Genomic DNA, 15,773 nt, shown 5'->3' with positions numbered 1-15,773 from the left:
TATCCCTTTGGTAAACATAAATGTGTTTTCTCTGTCTGACAGCACTGGTATTTTAAAATGCTACCCCACTGCTCACTTCCTGCTTCCTGCATCCAAAACCATACAGTAAAAACTCCCTTAATAGTATATTTCTTTCGCCTCAAATTTCTTCAGTAATTGTCACCCCATGTTCTTCCTTCCCTATGACCTCAGAAGAAAACTGTCTGATGTCCTTTCTGAGATAATGTCCCTGTGTGTGTCCACCACCTACTCTTTGCTATATTAACCTGCTTTATTGTCATTTCTTTTTCTCGTTCCAGTGTCTCCCTTTTCTTAACCTATAAACCGCCCCAGACAACTTCTCATTAAGAAAAACTTCTCTTTACCCAACTTCCTCTCCTGGTATCAATTCTTATTTATTATCTTCACTATCCGCTTTCTTCTTCCCACAGTCTTAGATACTGTCTTCATGTTTCATGTTTCACTGTAATTTTCACCAGCCAACTCCAGTGGCACTGCCCCCTCAGAGACTAACGATAACTCTCTGGTGCTCAGATCCTGTGACGTGTCTTGGGCCCCATTCAACCCAATCTTCCTGCACTAGGCTCTTCTAGTCCTTGCAATGCGTTGCTCAATCTCTCCTGCCTTTGGCTAAGATGATCGGTCTGCCTCCCTCTATCAGTCCCCCAAGTCGTATCCCTCTTTTAAATCTCATTTCAAATTTTCCCTCATCCATAAAGCTTGTATGTCTTCAGTTCAGTTCATTTCAGTCGCTCAGTCGTGTCTGACTCTTTGCAACCCCGCAGCACACCAGGCCTCCCTGTCCATCACCAACTCCAGCAGTTTACCCAAACTCATGTCCATCTTCATATCATAGAATCAGTCTCTATAGCTATTAATGCTGTTAACAGTAATGCTCCCCCTTTATAGTTAATCATTTTATATGCTTTAAATACCACCTTAGAAAAACTGCTATCTATTTTTTGGTAATAAAGCTTACATTTTTTTTTCATAAAGAAATACTAACAACTCTGGGAGGTCTACTTTTTTTTTAACTTTTTATCTTTTATTGGAGTATAGCCGATTAACAATGTTGTAATAATTTTTAAGTGGATAGCAAAGGGACTCAGCTATTCATATACATGTATCCATTCTCCCCCAAATTTCCCTCCCATCCAGGCTGCTGTATAACATTGAGCAGAGTTCCATGTGCTCTATAAAAGGTCCTTGTTGGTTATCCATTTTAAATATAGCAGTGCGTACATGTTCATCCCAAACTCCTTAACTACCCCTTCCCCTCATCATTCCCCCTAGCAACCATAAGTTCATTCTCTAAGTCTGTGAGTCTCTTTCTGTTGTGAGTAACTTCATTTGTATCCAGATTCCCTGGGGGCTCAGATGGTAAAGAATCTGCCTGTGATGTAGGAGACCCGGGTTCAAACCCTGGGTTGGGAAGATCCCCTGGAGAAACAAATGGCTTACCCACTCCAGTATTCTTGCCTGGAGAATCCCATGGACAGAGGAGCCTGGAGGGCTATAGTCCATGGGGTCGCAAAGAGTTGGACACAATTGAGTAACTAAACATTCATTTGTATCATTCTTTTTTAGATTCCACCTATCAGGGATGTCATACAATATGTCTTCTTCTCTTTCTGACTTCACTCAGTATGATCATCTCCAGGTGCATCCATGTTGCTGCAAACAGCATTATTATTTATTTTTTGATGGCTGAGTAATATTCCATTGTATATGTACACACACACACACACACACACACACACACACACACACACTACATCTTCTTTATCCATCCTCTGTTGATGGACATTTAAGTTGCTTCCATGTCTTGGCTGTTGTAAAAAGTGATGCAGTGATCATTGGGGTGCATGTATCTTTTTGGATCATGTTTTTCTCTGGATACATGTCTGGGAGGTCTATTTGGATGTGAAGAGTAAGGAAGGCATAAGGGTCAAGTTGGTTCTGAGTGTCTGGTTTGAGCAAGCAACCTTTGAAAAGGAAAATGTAAAAGGAGTGAGAAATGGAAATTAACACATTTTAGAGCATGCAGTATGCAAAATGCCTGAGAGCTATACAGACTCATAAGTGAGATAAACACATAAAATTTTGTTGGTGTTGAGGCCATGGAAGTAAATTGTTTCTCTAGCGAAAGCATTCAGAGTGAGAAGTGGTTAAGGACTTAAGCCTGCAGACACCAATATTTGAGACTAAGACAAAGGGAGAGATCTCAGCTTTCTATTTAGCTAAAACTTATATAATGGACAAAATCAAACACTTGTAAATACTTGGTATCATGGGGATAGATTGCAACTTTCATTGTGTTTATTTTATACACAGAGCGGAGCAGTGTTGAATCATGAAAGGAAACGAAGTCAGGAGCTGTGTTCTTCATGAACTCACTCTAGCTTTTTCTGTTTTCCTGCCTCACCCCCACTCAGAACCTTTGCTTGTAACTCTGCCTGTAATGAAGCTCTCTATTCCAAAAGAAGCTAGTATTTCCATAATATTCAGTCCTGTCCTTAGAAATCCTAGGAGGACCTCCCTAGTGGTCCAGAGGTTAAGAATCCACCTGCCAATGCAGGAGGCACAGTTTTGATCACCCATCTGGGGAGACTCCACATGCCGAGGGGGAACTAATCCCCTGTGCCACAGCTCCTGAGCCTGCACTCTGGAGCCAGTGCTCCACAGGAAGAGAAGTCACTGCGATGAGAAGCCTGTGCACCACAGCTAGAGAGGAGCCCCTTGCTTGCTGCAACTAGAGAAAGCCCATGCAGCAACGAAGAGCCAGCACAGACTCAAAAAAAATTTTTTTTTAAATCCATAACAGTTTTTTATAAAGGAAAGAAATCCTAGAAGTACCTGGAGCCTTAAATGCCTGTTGAAAGTGTGGCTATACCTCTGCTAGAGAATTTTCATAAGTTAAGACCAATAGCAACTGTCACAGAAAATAAACATAAGAAGGGATTGTGTGGGGGAAGAAAATAAGCTATTTCCTCAAGTATGGTTACATCTTCCTGGCTTTGAAGCCTTCTTTGATATCTATACCATCATCGTCACCCCTAACATTTTAGGAACATTTTTTAAAATATTTATTTATTTGGCTGTGCTGGATCTTACAAGCCACTTGAAGTCACATACTTATTAAATACCTGCAACAGTAATCATACATAAATATAATCCAAGAGCCCCTAACCATTACAACTGCAGTGATGGTTATGTTCATGTTATAGTTGGTTTACATTTGTATTTCTCAAACTTGTTTATGCCGTTTGTGCATGTTATTCTAAGTATGTGAGTTCATTAAACATTATGTAAATAAGTGATATAGAAGGGTTAAAGAAAGGGTATTGTTTGATGAAAACAAAGTTGAATAAATTTACAAACAACATTGTAAAGATGGATTGCTTAACACTGCTGTTGAATTAGGTAAAGGCAAGGCAATAAAACTACTAAAACTTTATTCAGTATTCAAGTTGCTTTTCAAGTCTCCCAACTCTTGTTTCACAGTTTGTTTTTTTTTTTTTTTAATTGAGGTATCACTGACATATACATTATGTTATTTTCAGGTGTACAATATAGTTATTTGGTGTTTGTACATATGTGAAATGTTTACCACAGTAAGTCTAGTTAACATAGACTTATTGTTAACATAACTTAGTTAATGTAAGTCCATCCCCACACAGTTACAGTTTTTTTTCTTATGATAGGGACTTTTAAGATCTATTCTCTTAGAAACTTTCAAATATGCAATACAGTATTATTAACTAAAATCAGCATGCTATACATTACGCCCTCACTACTTATTTATGGTTTATGAGAAAAAAAGTAGGCACTGCAATGAGCAGATACACACTCAAAGGAAATGTGTTGGTGCTACATCAAATGAACATGCTTTTGTAAGTTTTAAATTTAAACAAAATATTTAGACTATACATGTATTACTTTTTAGGACTCATGGCTTTAATCAGCTTTTTGGATGACCTGCTCAACTACTGGTCCCACAGCAAGGCTTCTACCAACCACATAATGCCACGTGGTTCAAAACGGATTGTTTGCTAACACATTTGTCTTCCTGCTAGCTTGTAGCCTACTTGACTACAACATTAGCAATCTCCCAATTATTATATATGACTTTGAAATATATGTTAGTACTTAACCTTTTAATAAAAGATAAGTGTTTTTTTAAAATAAATTTATTTATTATAGTTGGGGTAATTACTTTACAATATTGTGGTGGCTTTTGCCATACATTGACATGAATCAGCCATGGGTTTACATGTGTTCCCCCTCCTGAACCCCACCTCCCACAAAAGATAAGTTTTAATAAGTTTGATAATCTGACAACTTGCAATAACCTCAAGATAAAATCAAGTACTTTGCAATCTTGATCCCAGGGAAGCTTAGGCACTCCATGCCCACATTCTCCGCCTCCATGCCAAGAACTGTTGCAAATACTACCTCATACTCAGCTGCCCTTCTCCATTCTAAATAATATTTATATATATCTTGGAACAGGACATAATTGGTTTTATTTAAAACATGTCCTCTCCCTCTTTTAAAATTCTTCTCAGGCAATATATAGAAGGAATCTAGTATTTCTTATACACCTACTACATGGTAGAAATAGGTGACGTACTTTACATGACATTTCATTGTTATAGCCTGCCTGCATGGTAGATATTATTATGCTCATTTTACAGATGAGAAAACTAAAATGCTAAGGAGAGAAATAATCCCTCTTATACAGAAAATCAAGATTCCAACACAAGTTTGTCTAATTCTGGATTCTATAATCATTCTGATACACTGAAGTATTTATATCACCAAAGAATAATCGTGTTAGTTGCTCAGTTGTGTCTGACTCTTTGTGATCCCATGGACTGTAGCCTGCCAGACTCCTCTGTCCATGTATTCTCCAGGCAAGAATACTGGAGTGGATTGCCCTGTCCTTCTCCAGGAGATCTTCCCAACTCAGGGATCGAACCCATGTCTCTTATATCACCTGCATTGGCAAGAGGGTTCCTTACCGCTAGCACCACTATTCTGACAATGGAAGCATCTTAGTCCACAAATGTTAGTATTGTGTAATCCTTGTCTAAATAAAAAGATAGACTTGATAGATAAATAGAAAGATAGAGGGGGAGATGGAAAGAAGGAAAAAAAAGAAAGAAGAAAGAAAGGAAAAAATTAATTTGCAGGCCATTTGTATTGAATATCCAACCTATATAGAAACTTATGTACATATACACATTCATACCTAAATATGTATATTTCAATTCGGTTGCCATTTTTCTAGACCAACGGTTTTATGTCATATTCATGTATTAGCACATATGTCTGTATAAATTCTCCACGTGCAACTCTTTTTAGGAATTTGCTACAATGTACTGCATAAAATACACAGAGATTCCTGAGAGCATCTCTCTGTGATTTCCTATCACCATATTATGCCAGGAACTCCATCTGCCCCTCTGCGTTACACTGGGTGCACCCAATCTTGTTTCCAGCAGAAATTGTGTCATGTACTCATCATGCAATGGTGACAGTCCAGAAAATAACTTGTTTTGATGAGCAGCCCATCTTTTACATCTCATCAGTCCTCTTTAGCCTTTATAGAACACTACTGAACCACTGTGAACGCAACCAATAGCAGGTTCCTGGTGACACATTTTTTGTACATGTGTAGGAGGCAGAGAAAGCTCAGGCACAGAGTGAACACTGCCTTCTTCCATGTGCTTCACACCAACAACAGGGGTGGTACCCTAAACCCCCAGTGTTGTTTCTCTAACAAGGAGTGGGGCGAAGTTCTTTCTTTCCATGATAAAAGTTCTAATCAAAGAAGTAGTCCACTGAGAGTGGGTCTAAGTATAAATATCAGGGATATTTGTTTTTGCCCTGTGCCAATATGAATATTCTATTAATAAATGAATAACTAAAAAGTATTTGAGATGGGTGAAGTTACAAACCCTTGGGGAGGAAAATGACTTGTGTAATGAAAATGCTACCAGGCGCTGAACTCTGGCAGCCCTGGCAGGGACAATTATAATATAATTTATCACCAGAAAGCACACTGAAGATGCAGAATATATAATCATCTTAGCAGTAAGCGGAGAACAGTGACAAAACTCATTTGAATTAAGAATCAAAAAATGTTAGTCTTGAGGAAATTATAAAGTGTCAAACAACCAGTAAAACTGAGGTGAATGCTAACAGCTTTCAGAAGGTAATGCTAATTTTGAGGGGAAAGTCTGTAACCATCAAAGGGTTAAAAATGAACTGCAAGTTTAGGAGTAGGAATGGTTTGTTCAGGATACCTACATACTTGGAACAGAATAAAATTTTCTACTTTGCTTTTTTTCATAGAACTATGTATTTTGATGTCACCACGATAAAAACCAAATTGTTTCCATTTGCCAAGAGCCTAAAAGTGCATCATCCAGGGCCTGAAACTGCACTCAGAGCACGGCGTTTAGGTTCCCTCTGCTATACTCCAATTTTCTTTTGCTTTTAAGGAACTCTGTGTTGTGTGTAAACTGCTATTATTTTTAGACTGAACTGGGAGATACACTGAAAGTGTTAATATCTGGCACACTTAAATAGCACTGGATCTTTTCAACCATTTTCACCTGTGCTTTTGCAAGAGACGAGCCCTGGGTAAGGGAAGAAAAAGCGGGTTTTTTTGTCCCGTCCTATCTCCAGGAAGAATTTCTTGATAAATTCTTGGCCCCAGAGGGCTGTGGCATCTCAGAGGTCCAGTCTCACACACTAGGTGAGCGCCTGTGGGCACAACGTGGGCGAGTTGGCTTGGGTCCCTCTCTTTTCTCTCCTCAGTGCAGACAAGCCAGGATGCAATTTCCAAAATGAACCGTGCTAAGAGACAACAAAAATAAGCAAAGGAAATACAAATGCTAAAAATAAAATACATTATAAAGCAGAAGCATCCAATCTAGGACATCTAAAGACTACAAAGAAACAGTGGTGGCAAAGGAGTAAAAACATGAAAGTTCAGCTAACTCATCTTGCTATACAGTCTTTCTTTATTTTTTGCCTCATGCTGGATATTTGTGCTTGGGTATGGTATGTATGGGCTTCCCTGGTGGCTCAGTGGTAAACAATCCACTTGCCAGTGCAGGAGACACAGGTTCAATCCCTGGGTCAGGAAGATCCCTTGGAGAAGGAAGTAGCAACCCACTCCAGTATTCTTTCCTGGAAAGTCCCATGGACAGAGGAGCCTGGTGGGCTACAGTCCATAGGGTCGCAGTGAGTCAGATACAACTTAGAGACTAAATCCCCATCATGGTATGTATACTGCAGACTCTCCATTTTTGTTGTAATGTGTTTGTTTTAATGTATAAAATGTGATTAGTCACTCTTTTATAGGGCTGTTATGAAGATTATAATTTGTGAGCAAATCAGAGGCATTTTTTAACCTATGGAAGCATTTGCGATCAGGAGCACCGTGTTACAGCTGGCACTGCCTTGCGGGGATGTGGAGCACCCCATGGTTAGTTCAAAGTTCCTCTATCAGTTCAAACACAATACTGCTCTGTGACATGATGTCTCTAGCGAGTGTGCTGCTTTGTGTCTGAGAATCTGGCCATGACTCACATGTAATAAATTAAAAAACAAAAAGTTTTACCTGGTCCAACAGCCCTGTGTGTTTTAAAGACACACTCTCCCCCCAAGTCTTGCCCCTCATGTCTCTAGCCAATTGTCCATTTCTCTCTTGAGTGAGATTTTAGTATTCACCTCATTTGGACAGTGCTGATGTCAGGCTTCTATAACCCACTAAAGCTCCTCCCTCCTGGGTTTAAGTGTCTCAATTCTAGACACAACTGGAAAACTCTTTTCCTCTTTCCTATTCTTCCCAGGTAGCTCAGACTGTAAATAATCTGCCTGCAATGCAGCAGACTCGGGATCAGTCCCTGAGTTGGGAAGATCCTCTGGAGAAGGAAATGGCAACCCACTCCAGTATTCTTGCCTAGAGAATTCCATGGACAGAGGAGCCTGGTGGGCTACAGTCTATGGGGTCGCAAAGAGTCGGACACAGCTAAGCGACTAACATTTACTTACTTACTTACTTATTCTTCCCATAAGGTGGGGAAGGTGTTCTTGTCAAGTGAGTTTAGTTTCCCAATATGGCAATATACCCCAAGCTTCCCTATCCTCGGAATTCTTGCAACATTATTTCCCAGCTGGTTGTTCCCAAGGCAAAAATATCTTTTGAATGGTTAGAGAGAATCGGTTCCTTAAATGATTTCATGTCAGGGTTGTATTTATAGTTTTACAATAAAGCGATATTTAGGGGGAAAGATGCTATATATGCATATATGATATGCATACATTCACTCTTTAGTATTGCCTGAGATCCTTCCTGTGAATGAAGCCAGGCATCTGGTTGTTGTTATTTAGTCACTAAGTCATATCCTAGTCTTTAGCAACCAACTTAGTCCCCACACAAATCACCACCGGGGCCAATGCAAGGCCTCATCAAGGGCATAAAAGACAGAGAGACTGTTGAGAGAGCCATCGGGAGACAGGAGCGTTCAGTCTGAGGGCTGAGCAGGAGAACCAGGAAGAAGCATCCTGCAGCCTGGGCCTTGCACCAAACACAAGACCGTGATAGTCTACCCCAGAGGGAGGAGCAGGAGTGCTGAGAGGGACCCTCGGTGAGGTGCAGGAAAATTCAGGCCCTTTGTATCTGAAGATGAGGAGAACTGACAGCAATTCTCCACACTCCATACCCCACATTATGTCTTTTACACACAACAACCAGCATTCAATAAAAAATATTATGATATGCATGAGAAAGCAAGAAAACACATTGTCAAGAATCAACAGTCAATTGATGAAAACCCAGGTATGGAACAGATGGAAAATGATCAGACTGAGACTTTAAAGTAACCATTCCTATTGGCCAGCAGCAGCAGAGTAGTATCAATAGCCTTCTTGTTGTTATTCAAGCAGCAGTTCTCAAAGTGTGCTAGGAAGAATAGCGGTAGCCATAGCCCTTGGGAACTTACAGGAAATGCAAATTTGGGGCCTCATCCTATATCCACAGACTCTTGGAAGGGAGCTCAGCAATTGGGGGTTAGCAAGCCTTCCAGGTGATTGAGGTACACGCTAAAATGTTAAGAACCACTATACCAAAAAATTTGAATTCACTACCATAAAGATAACACAAGGTCAAAATATCTCCATTCATCAATTCCATTAAACTTTGAGAATAAAATATATAGCCATGCAATATGGACATTTTCAGAAAATAAAGGAAAGAGCAACAGTTTTGAACTCATTTCAGGACACCAGCAAAACCTGATACCAAGTGTTAAAGATATCATAAGAGAAGAAAACTATAGACCAACATCTATAGATCCCTATCCGTCATGAACTCAAATGCTAGCAAAATATAGGATACTTTAACCTGATGCTATATATGAAAAAGTAATACATCATAACCAAAGAGATTTATCCCAGGAAAGCTAAGTTGGGTTGACAATATAAAAGCAACTATGCAATTCATGATATTCACAAAATGAAATAGTGTATGATCCATTAAATGATGCAGACAAAGCATCTGACAAAAATTTATATCCATTATATTTAAACCCTTAACATTAGTTAAGGATTTCCCATCAAAGTAGAAAAGAAAATTATAAATTTAATCAAAAGAATCTACAAACAACAATGCTAACTTTCTACCTAATTGTGGAACATTAGGCATAAAGCTTCTGGAACAGCACATGGTACAAACTAAGTACCCAAAAAACAGCTTACAAAAACAAGTAATTACACCAGTTTTTATCGTACCTTGTCAGAAATGCTACAAGTAACTACATGTCGTGAAAATTTATGATATAATAGTAAGTTTCATCCTGGCAAAAATTAGATGTTCAATAGATGTTCTTTTGTTTTTGCTGTTCTTTGATCCCCCTTTTTTTCTTTAAATTCTTGTTATATTTGGTTTTGAAATTTATTCATGTTCTAAACACTTTAGTACAGGAAAAGAGAGACATTCTGTTATAAAATTATTTTTAAACACTTTTACTATTTTCCTTTCTAAAGAATGGATAATGCCTTCCTATTTTCATTGACTGAAAAGCTTCACAGTGAAAACACAAGTTTCTGATGGTGTGACCGTGTGTTTCTGAGTGTGGGCCGGTATGTATCTTATCTGTTCACATTGGGCTCTCTCTTTATCTTCTCCTACTTTTTGTGTCTGCTTGAATGTAGCTGGAACTTACACCTACAGCAACATTCATCACAAAAGGACATGCATTTAGTGATAGCTCAGTTATTCCTACTGGACCTTAACATCCTAATAATGTTTCCAAATACAGACCTTAAAAATCAAAACCAGTTTAAAAAGTGCAAAATTTCTCTGCTTCTCTTCAGGTGTCTGATGGATAAGAGAATTTTTTTCTTATAAAACCATCAAAAGAGTCAAGAATTACTCCTAACTCATTTCAAACTCTCTGAAGTTTAGTTCTCTCATCAGAAGGAAAAAGAAACATCTTTATCCATAATTCCTATTCTCACTATAGCTTTGTGATATGATACTAATATTACCCCCATTTTATAGATACGAAGACTGAGTCAAAGTGAGGTTAGGCAATTTAAAGCACCATAACTAGTAAGTAGCAAAGTTTTGAACCCAGATAGACTGGCTCCAGACTTCTAGCTCTTAAACAATGCATGTATTGCCACTCAAATTGAAATCATTTGCTTAAAGTCTTCATTAAAATGTAGGTTTCACAAAGCTACCAACTATTTACCTGGCTCCCAGGGCACAGAGTAGGTATCTAAGACATAGACGAATGAATGAACAATATAATGCAGCTATTCGTATTCTTGACTTTCAGATGAGGAAACTGAGAGCCAAGAAGCCAAAATCATCTACTGATAATCAAGCAGATAGATAGGACATTCAAGATCTGTCCCTAGATCACTCTGACTTCAAATTTTTTCATATTCCCTTTATAGCACATGGCACTAACTCTTCTTTAGAACTCTGGAAACCTCCAGAAGGTTACTAGACAGGAAACAAGCCCTGGGAAGAATTTGTCCTTTTGAGGGGTTGTATATTACATCCCTTTCGTCATGAAGCTTTTATAAAAGAAGGCACTCAACATCACCTGCTGGTGATGGCAGTGGCCTTGAGGTACGTGATGAGGAGGAGGAGGAATCAGTCTTAGTATGGGGTTGGGGGGAGAGAGCAAAGTCTACCCCTAGGACATAATATTTTAACTTCAATTAGACAATTACGCATCATGTATACAAACTTTGATACGTTCCAAAAAATAGATCTGCTATTTTAATGGTCAAATATTATCTGGGCAAGTGAAAAATTCATTCAATTCAGTAATGAAACATCAGATATTGACTCTGTCCTGTCATTAAAATAGCACCACACAACCTGGTTTACAGCTGTTTATTTTTTAAAAATTTTAACCTTTTCACTAACAGTATCTTTGACACTATATGAAATATTCTTAAAAAGTAAAATAAATTTAAGATAGGCTGGACTGAAAGATATCACTACAATCAAAATATATAAAGGAAGTAAATTAGATTTACTTGTATTCTTTACAGATTCAGATGTAAAAATGGAAAAATTTATATTTTAGCAGATGGCTAATCATTGGTCTAATAAGAAGAGCATTCATGTCATCAGCAACAAAGTCAGAAGGGCATTCTCTGAACAGGGATGTTCAGTAGAGTTCTTTCCTGTTACATCCAATAGTTTTCTTCTTTAAGAAGGAAACTAAAAAAGAATTGGAAAAGCAGTTACCATTCAGAGTCAGCTGCAGGCATAGCCGCAGAGTCTATGCACGTAAATAATGGTCTGATGCTGTCCAGACAGGCTGGTGACTCATCTCAGACTTGCCCTCTAGATAGAATCATAATTACTGGAAAATTTCACAATTTTCTGTCTCTTGTTGTGAATACTGAAAAAGCACAAATGTATGTTTAATGAACAAATAAAACATTTGTTTCGCTAGTTTGAGTGATTCAATCTAGTGCTTCAATCTTTTGATCAATAAAAGACTAAAATACCTTCCATTAACTTCTTAAAGTAGCAAGAAAAGAAAGAGGCATCAGTAAGATACGTGTTCACAAAACCACCTGTGGCTCAAGGCCAAACTAAGGTACATGGTCCTTCGTTTGTCTTCCTTCCTTCCTTGCTTCCTTTTTTAAAAAATATAATTTTTTGTATTTATTTTTGGTTGTTCTAGGTCTTTGTTGCTGTGCAGCCTTTTCTTTAGTTGCAATGAGCAGGGACTACTCTTCATTGTAGAGTGGGGGCTTCTCATGGAGATGGCTTCTCCTGTTGCAGAGCACAGGCTCTAGGGCGTATGGACTCAGTAGTTGCAGTTCATGGGCTCCAGAGCATGGGCTCAATCGTTGTGGCACACAGGCTTAGTTCCTCTGTGGCATGTGGGATCATCCCAGACCAGGAATTGAAACCTGTGCCTCCTGCACTGACAGGCGGATTCTTTACCACTGAGTCACCAGGGAAGTTGTCTTGCTTCTTTTATCCACTCACTCGACAAATATTTTTCGAGGGACTTCCCTGGTGGTCCAGTGGCTAAGACTCTGCCCTCCCAATGCAAGGGGGCCTGGGTTCAATCCCTGGTTGGGGAACTAGATCCCACATGCTGCAACTGAGACCTGGCACAGCCAAATAAATAGATAAAAATATTAAAAATCAATCAAGGAAAAAAACTCAAAAAGCTTTTTTTGAGGACTTATCATGAGCAAGGCCAAGTGTGTGTCTCTGTCTTCTGCACTCCCATTACACATCAGGAAACTAGGACACCATATTGAAATATGGTGGTGCATGGTAGATGACATTAGAAAGAGTATTCAACATTCTTTCCACTTGTGTTCAACTTAACAACTGTGATAAGTGGGGCTGCTTGAAGAGAATTTCTGATTGGGTAATCAGATAAGGTGTCTGAGACCCTTCTTGCCTTCCTCGGGACCACCAATCCATTTACAATTCCTCTTTAAAAAAATACTTCTTCTCTTTATAAATGGAGATATTCCATTAGCCAACATTTCAATATCATTCTTGGTCACATTCTAAATCTATATATGTCCTTATATTTAGATCTGATTGGTCTTGAAAAATGCTGGTCTTGGGTAAACTCACTTATTGATTCTCTCCCTACTTGTATTCCAGAGAAGGCAATGGCAGCCCACTCCAATGCTCTTGCCTGGAAAATCCCATGGACGGAGGAGCCTGGTAGGCTGCAGTCCATGGGGTTGCTAAGAGTCGGACACGACTGAGCGGCTTCACTTTCACTTTTCACCTTCATGCATTGGAGAAGGAAATGGCAACCCACTTCACTCTTCTTGCCTGGAGAATCCCATGGACAGAGGAGCCTGGCAGGCTACAGTCCATGGGTTTGCAAAGAGTCGGACATGACTGAGTGACTAACAATTTCACTTTTCATTCCCTTCAGCTGCAACAAACTCGTCAACAACATTGTGCATGTTTCACCACTTCCAATTCTCATTTCATCATCACTAGTCAGCATTCTTATCTAGCTTGAACCCCACCACTTCCACCAAAACAGTGTTCATCAAAGTACCTAGCAACTTCCATGCTACTAAATGCAATTATCTTTGCAGGTTTTCATCAGATTTCATTTCTAAGCAGTATTAGACGATGATAAATATATCATCTTCTTAAGACACTTTCTCCTTTTGATGTGTTATAACACATTTCCCCATATATTTGACTGTAGCTTCTTGGTGTTCTTTACATGCTCTTTCCCTTCTATCCTGGAAGTAATTCTTGGCTTTCCTCCAGATCATACTCAGTGTCTTTTCTGCTTTCCATATCTCTCCCTAAGCAATCCCATGGTTTAGTCACCACCCACATGTTTTGACTAGACATTGATCTTATGAACCTGGTAAGATGTCCCCCAATTATCTCCTTATTTTTTATTGGTCATCACCCCACCTAGACCCACCACATTTCCCCTTCAAGGTGAATGCTGAGGTTGTTTGATTTGGGTATTAAAGGTTGAGAAGAATTTTAGTATTTTACAAGGTAGAATATAGAAGTAGAAGAAATTATTCAAGATATTGAAAAAATAGCAAAAACAAAGGCACAAATTCATAAGAAAACAAGATCAAGATGAATTTTGGAATCAGCAAGCAACCTTCTTGATCTGACCACAAGCTTTAAAAATGGGTTGACTCTTTCAGATAAGGAACCCAGTCCCCATTCAAAATGTGAGTGAAACCATGATGGTTTACAATGAGGGCCATATGGTATCAAAACAGTAGTTAAGATGACAAACCTCAGGGCCTTGCACAGGGTGGCTTTATGGAAGGAGACTGTAGAACCTGGAACATGAAGGTGGGATATAACTATTTCAGGTTTTCTGTTTGTGGCTGATAAAGACCTCAATGAAGATGACAATGACAACTGGAAGAATGAGCCCAGAAAACATCTTGAAAAACAGCAACTAAATTTGATATGCAGGACATGCTCAGATGAAAATTCAGGCTAAAATGTCTTTTGAAGTTGAAAGTAATTGCAAAAAGGGAGTCACTATTTAATGTTAAAGGATTTGAAAAACATGAATCTAGCCTCTTGGGACGAGGCCAGGGGTGTTCATATTAATTTGTTAACAAAAGTCATACTCAAAGATATGGGAGCTGAAAATTTCAAAGCTGTGCTTTCCAAAGAGAAGGATAAGTAGAAAAAGGGAAGAGAAGAAACTCAAGGCTAAGATCACAGGAGGTATATAAAATGTTAAGGAAGGAAACAAGCAAAGAATAAATGTAATTTTTTGAGGGCCAAAGAAGCCAAGGAAAAGAATACTTTGGAGGGAGGAGAGGGAGGCTCAAGAGGGAGGAGATTAAATTATGACTGATTTGCTTTGTTGTATGGCAGAAAACAACACAACATTTAAAGCAATTTTCCTCCAATTAAAATAATTTTTTTAAAAAAGAAAGCTTCGGAGGAGCCAAGGCAGAGGAAAGCACATGGCAAATTCTGAGGGTCTTAAACCCTTAAAAGGAATTAGGAAGGGCTTCCCAGGTGGCTCAGTGGTAAAGAATCTGCTTGCCAACACAAGAGATGCAGGAGATGCGAGTTCAACCCATGGGTCAGAAAGATCCCACGGAGGAGGAAATGGCAACCCACTCCAGTAGTCTTGCCTGGAAAATCCCACGGACAGAGGAACCTGGTAGGCTATAGTCCAAAGGGTTGCAAGAGTCAGACATGACTGAGCAACTAAGCATGCACACATGCAAGGGATTAGGAAGAATTTGATGAAAGCACCTCAGTCTTTAAAGAAATATTGTGTTGAAGGGAAAAAATGGGAAAAGAGTTATAAGATATTTAAGGAGGAAGTAGAATTGTAAAAAGTTGATGTTTTTTCTTGCTTACTTTAGGCTAAGGAAAACATGACAGCGTATCTATACAGTGCAGAGGGGCAGTTATTGGAAAAAGGAGACACAATCTGGTAAAGAAATGATTAAGTGATACACATTTTGGAGGATGGAAGAAACTAAAGGAATTTAAGGAGGAGGGGAAAAATAAGGACAGAAAAACAGAAGTATGCCTTGTCCTTCCAACCACTGCTGAAAATAGCTCAGCTGTGAGGACCTGAGAACGATGTGCTCAGAAGTCTATTCAAGGTGGATGAGATAAAGTTTTCGGGCACTGTTAAGATAAGGGAGGAATCAGATCACCGGTATTTATTCATCGCCTCAAATGACCACATACAAAACAGAAAAGAGAGGCTGCCGAT

The 15,773-nt window shown here is 38.9% G+C and overlaps 1 long non-coding RNA gene across 1 annotated transcript in view; it reads right to left on the bottom strand.

Moving 5' to 3' along the window:
* The window catches only part of LOC145522649 (uncharacterized), a 50,670-nt gene that overhangs the window by 16,689 nt on the left and 18,208 nt on the right, over positions 1-15,773 (bottom strand). The window lies entirely within an intron of this gene.

This window comes from Giraffa tippelskirchi, chromosome 10 (genome assembly GCF_054371585.1).
Source record: "Giraffa tippelskirchi isolate mGirTip1 chromosome 10, T2T-mGirTip1v1.2.pri, whole genome shotgun sequence".
Taxonomy (NCBI): domain Eukaryota; kingdom Metazoa; phylum Chordata; class Mammalia; order Artiodactyla; family Giraffidae; genus Giraffa; species Giraffa tippelskirchi.
This window is presented reverse-complemented; position numbering and strand designations above follow the sequence as displayed.